At 50.0% G+C, this 6000-nt stretch overlaps 1 protein-coding gene across 1 annotated transcript in view; it reads left to right on the top strand.

Moving 5' to 3' along the window:
• Positions 1-768: 768 nt before the first annotated feature.
• LOC144148657 (uncharacterized) overlaps positions 769-6000 on the top strand; it is a 40080-nt gene continuing 34848 nt past the window's right edge. The window contains exon 1 of the mRNA XM_077680171.1: positions 769-990. The gene's annotated coding sequence lies outside the window, so the exon portion shown is untranslated. The remainder of the gene's footprint in view (positions 991-6000) is intronic.

Below are 6000 nucleotides of genomic sequence, written 5' to 3'. Positions count from 1 at the left end.
GTCGAAGCAGTTTGGATTTTGGACTTTGACTTTGGCTCAGGTTTCGTAGGAGAAAGCTTCGTGTTTTAGGCGTCTCAAATAAGAAAGGGGTTCTAAATTTTCTTCCTTTCACCGGCGGATTTTTCTTGACCTGGCAACAACAACAACAGCGACGGGTTCTTTTCTGAGAATGGGGATCCTAAAGCTTTCGCCCTAAAATTACCTTAAAAGAATAACTGCGCACGCGGAGGATTAATGTCGGCGCCCTGCCGTGTATAGCGACCATCAGCCGCGGCGATGCTGCACTGCCGAGAACATAAACGCCGGTGGGCAAAAGAGAACAAGCCGGTGTCAATCGGCCGCCGCCGGAGATGATGCCGCCGGAGCCGGGAGACGCGGGAGGAGGAGGACGCCGCACGGCGGGAAAGGGTGCAGCAGGAGAAAGGCCTCGACCTCTGAAGGTGAAAGTCGGAAGGAAGAGGACGACGAGGCATGGAGAGAGAGCAGCCCACGGAGGCGAGGGATGACGCGGAGAGAAGATGCGGAGATCAGAGTTGCGGGGATGCGCGCGGAGGGAAGGAGGCGACGGCGGGGGTGTCCGAGGGCTCCGCCCGGCCACGACAAAGGAAGAGAGAGGGGGAAAAAAAACGAAGATGCGCGTAACCCTCTCTCTCTCGCGCTCGGAGGTCCGGAGACGGAGCGAGCACTCTTCTTTTCATTGTTTGTATTTCCTCCCTCTCTTTCTCGTTCCGAGCGCGCGAGTCACGATGGGAAAGCCGTATAAAAAGCCGGCCTCCGCTGTCGCTCATGCCGAGTGTCCAGTGAAAGTCCGAGCCAAGACGTTCCTAAGTTAACGTTCCCTCCTCCTGCCATCTCGTCCCTTGCGAGAACGAATCGAGTGGTGTCGTGTTGCCGGACGTCCGCTTTGGAAAGCGCTGGTCCCCTACCTGCACCTCTTGAGCACCCGGAGCAGAAGTTGTGCTTCGAAGACGTCACCGACGAACCAACAAGGTGCGACCGGCCGCTGTTCTCCCTGTGTTCTCTTTGGCTCCGCGGTCACATTTTTTTTGGCACCCCGCATCGCCGCTGTCAGCCGTGATCCACGTAGTCGATACATCACCCGTCGCTCGGCCCCGATCAAGGTATCCGTGAGTAAAGCCGCCGGCGCCACCCAGGAAGGATATACGTGCTTCGATTACGATGAATTAGCCTGATGAAAGCGCGGTAAAAACCTAAGCTGCCCTCAGCGAAGTGTAGACGTTCTGATGTTCGGAGTGATGTTCCGGTAGAGCGATTCATTGTGGCATTTGATAATTAAGTGCACGTTAAAACGTCGAACCATGAAGTCAGTGTGAAGGATGTTGGGTAGGAACAGGCGGAGCACGGTGATACGTCTTTGATGAACGTTACCGGTGGTTTTTTCGCGCCAACGCTACCAGGATAAACTAAAGATACACCACCGGGTACTAGCCGTGCTGATTCTGATTAATTTAGGACGCTCGGGGTCCTAACCCCGCCCCGAGAATTTGTGCAAACTGGAGTTGTTGCTTTGTCGCCTGTATCGTGAAAAACAACCGCCGTGGCAGAGATTCGAACCCGGCGCTTTGAGCTCATGTGGTGTAACCTTTTAACCACTGAGTTATACCCCTTCACCTCGCGTGTAATGTTGCTCCTTGGGGGAATGGAGGGGTGGGACGTTTGCTAAATTCATATACACTGTTCCTTTCGACGGCTATCAGAAACTACCTTAACCTAAAATCCGTGTCTCGACTGGGAGTAGCAACGGCCAGTACAGCAGTACGGGAGTGGTGACACGAATATTCGCCTTCTATTCCGGAGTGTTCGCCTTCTATTCCGGAGTGTTAGGCACGGGACGGGATACAGTGAGCTCTCGACATAAAGTGCTGGGAACGAGAAACTGTTTTCATTATAAGCGTCATGTCGTTTAAAGCTCGTATGATTTGTTTCGGACGCACTGGAATGCGGGCCATATAAAACAACTTCTGGGATAGCGGGAATGCGAATAAAGCAGTTTCGTTGTAACGAACGTTTTACTACCCTGCCGTTTCCGCATATTGATATCACGTGATTGGGCCAGCTTAGAATGGCAGGCCGAGTCGGTCTACAAATGCAGCTTAATGATTATTGCGGAAATGATAGAGGAGAAGCTTGTATCACACGTTATATTTAAGCAGAAGTGTCTAGTTACCTTTATCGCTAAGAAGATTGCAAATCAGAATTGATTCCTAGCTGAAACAATCGAAATTCATGGCAGCTGTGCTTAACAAACACCCCCAAAAATGTACGTCAGTAAGACTGCAGGATGACCGGTATTATTTGGATAGATACTGTTTTAAACATTTATATCGGTGCAGTCTACGAAAAATCAATGGCGCCATTTTTTATCGAGCTTCTCTTTTTTATTTTGGAAATTTCCGCTTTCCGCTACAGTATACAGAAGTAGTAGCGGATACAGTGTACAGTAGCACTACAGTATACAGTAGCACTACAGTATCCAGTAGTAGTAGCAAAAGTGCTACAGTATACAGTAGCACTTTTGTATGGAACAAGAGGGCCCGCGATCCACGTAAGGTGAATAGTTGATTAGGAACGGGGGTTCGGATTAGTGCATACAAAACATTACAACCTGCTACCATGAGAGTTCCCCAGGGGCACCGTCAATTTGTCCTTTTTTAACTGACGGTTCAGTCTTGGAGAAAGATAAAAAAAAAACAATGACTGTTCGCATTGTACCGTTTCATCGGTTAATGTAAAATAATTGCACCCTAACGTGGCATACGTTGCCAACCGCTTGACGGACATAAAGTGGCCGAGGTGCGGCAGTATGGGCAGCCTTGACGTCCCGTCAGAGTCGGGCGCCTACATCCCGCTGTCATCGGTGACGTCTCGTAATCTCAGCCGTCCATCGGGGTCCGCTCTTTAACCATTTGGGTGATTCCGCAGCACCCTGGTTTGTTTATCTTGGCGTTTTATACAGTTATTCTTATATTTATTTGTTTATTTTGTAACAGCGTGGCTGAAACTGTGTCCTTTTACCCATTATTCCGCGCGCACTGTATCGTTTATCCACTTAGGGCGAGTCTTGTGTCACGGCTTTTCTCGTCAAGATCTTTATCAGCCAGCCATTCAGGCACGCTGATGGATTCTTTTATTTTAACGCGAAAGCATTACGTGGCTTACTGAACAAAAAAGCCGGTGTTCGTTAAACGCGAGAGGTCGTTTCCCAAAGGTAATGTGGCTGTATAGCGCGTGCCGTAGAAATAAAAACACCAACGCCGCGGCTTCCGCAGCCATCGGCTCAGCAGTCACCAGTAAACCAGTGGGCTCTGCGCGGCGCACAACCACACTCGCAGTCTGCGCTGCGGCCTATTCTGCTCCTCCAGGCGCCGAATACCCAGGAGCGCTCAATTACACACTGATGCTTTCGCACGCACTCCACCGTAAGAAGTGCTTATATGTCCTCGTAGTTCCTTTTGTTGAGGTTGTTGTTGTTGTCGTCGGCCACTAGAAGAGCGAGGCGTGGCCAAACATTTCCTATTTTGGGTTGGCGGTGCGTTTCTTTGGGCTCCTTCCTGTGGCAGCGCTGCCCGTAGATCATTTCCGGAAACTGTAAAGCCGGTTTTTCCGCACTGCGTGCCTCCTAAACTCTGCGGCTCCTGCGCTGCTCAAAGCAAACCTGCTGCGTGACACTTGCACGTTTTAGTTCGTGAAAAGCCACAGTCGCAGGCATGTACGCGTTACTTCCCCGCAGTTTTGAGACCAACGTACGTTGCAAGAGAATAGGTACGCCTCCCTATCAGGGGCTCACGGCATTGTACGCGGGTTGTATCGCCTAGCTTCTCACGGACGTTGGAAGTTCGCAACGATCAGATGTCCTGGTATTTGTTTTGCTTTCGTCATGCATTACCTTGTTATTTTGTGATTTTAAAGTCACAGACGAGTCAATGTCGTGGGTCGCCTTCCCCAAAGCCTATTATGTCGACGGTACGTGTTCTTTCGCACCCCCCCCCCCCCAGGTCTCCCTAACGGCAAAAGAGCAATTAAATTTGCCCGACCATCGTTATGCCCCTGAGAAATCCTGTCACTTCGGGTGGACGACAGATAATTTCCGTTTGGTTTCCAATCTCTAAATTGAACTGTTGATACATCTTTCAGGGATAAGTGGGCATAACTTGTGAGTTAATGGCTAATTACTTAATGATTATGAGTTAAAAACTTCGCTACCTTCGATGACTGATTACGCAAAAATTCTTAAAGGTTGCACGAAATTTTCGCTTAGTCATGTGTTTTGGCTTCATAGAAAAATGTTACTGCCACAGTTGTCCGAATGGCAAGACGCGACGGCCGCGGAATAATTTCCTTCGCAGTGACGCTGGAGCAGCTTGCGGTCACACCGTGGTGTCAAGGTAACGTGAAGGTGAAAGAAATCTCGGTCCTAATGATAGCAACTGTCTGTATGCTCGATGTAAGTTAGAAAATGGCTGTGCTAAGCCTCCGAACAATTCGATTTCGTACGAGGGCGCAAGTTTAAACAGGCGGCTTTCATTCGGCACTAGACTTCTGCAGTAAAGTTTTGTTTTTCCTTGCTTCGAAGTGAGCACTTCGCTTCGTCGAGACGTGTCGTTTACAGTGTAGTTCCTCAATTCTTCTGGCAAGCTGCGCCTTTGTCTGAACTTGTTGAGCGCCTTCCTCTCATTGCCTTAAGCAGGTGACGGGTGAAGGCTAATTGACGGCGCCATGTACGGGGTCCAGAGGTCCCGTGGAGTGGAGTCAATAAAGGTTGAGCTGCGTAATTCGGTTTGCATACCAAACACTGAGCATATAAGAAGAAAGCCGTGCAAGCGCCCAGTTTCAAACTAGCGCTCTTTTTATCTAGATTCGTCGTCCCTTCTTTCCCGCGTCGAAATGCCGTTACTGTTACTCAAGTGCTTAAACGTGTAACCTAAGCGCCCACACTATTCAAGTAGGGAGACCTTTTCCCTCGCCTTAGTTAGATGCTGCTCCTGGAAATAACCTAGAGGGCCCACATGAATGCTAGTGCCTCCGTAAGCACTCCCACGACACGCAAACTCGCTTCGTGCACCCACGAGCCCTCCGAGTACATTTACTACTGTGCGTGTGGGTTCATGTGACACAGGTGTTTGTGTGTCAGCGTGCGTGATTCACCCGTTTTTACCTCCACCTGAAAAAGCAGGTCACGCTGACTTTCCTCAACATTTTCCCGCACACTCTTTCACTCGGCTTTCACACCTAGCAACAAGTGAAAAGTATTCCTATAAGGGACCGTGTTTTTTTTTTTTTTAGCCCGGATGATTCCGTAACGGTTTGAAGAAATTCTAAAACAAAGCACTACAGAGGATACCCATTGGCACCCCTGAAACATCGCCGAGAAATGGACGGCACACAATTCATGGTAGCGTTGGGAACAACCGTTGGGGCGGAGCCGCATGATAATGCCGGACGCCTATAAAGGGGTTGCGAAGCATCTATTACAACAACTTATCTGGAATATCAAGCACTGTGCTCAACAACAACATCGCGCGGTTAGTACTAAGGCCGAACCTGGTATTACCTTCTCCGGCCCCGCCTTGCATAAAACAACGGTTACAGAATGTAAATGGCACACTTGCTTGCAAACCCACTCCGGGTCAGCGATACGCCGTACCCTACCTCTACCGAGACTCGACCTTCCTGACTCCGGAAAAGTTGCCCCCTCGCCCGTATACGAACGTCCACAAACGTATGCAAGTGCGTAGAGATGAATTCAGCAACACGCCGCGCTCCGTACTCTGCCTTACTTTCCGATTCCTCCTCTCCCCTATTTCTCATTCGGCGCCATGTTCTGATACAAAGCGGACCGCGCCGGGCGGCGCTGAAGATACACGGGCTATCGGCACTACAAAAGCCGGAGAAAAACGAACGACTCGAAGATGAGCGGCCTACATTTGAAATTCGCAACACAGTCCCTCGGCGGGTGCAGAGACGGAAGCCGCGGTGAAA

The sequence above is a fragment of the Haemaphysalis longicornis genome, unplaced genomic scaffold (genome assembly GCF_048455015.1).
Source record: "Haemaphysalis longicornis isolate Haplotype H1 unplaced genomic scaffold, Haemaphysalis longicornis Haplotype H1 scaffold_8, whole genome shotgun sequence".
Lineage (NCBI taxonomy): Eukaryota > Metazoa > Arthropoda > Arachnida > Ixodida > Ixodidae > Haemaphysalis > Haemaphysalis longicornis.
The sequence above is the reverse complement of the archived record's forward strand: the minus strand, read 5'-3'. Positions and strand labels throughout refer to the sequence as shown.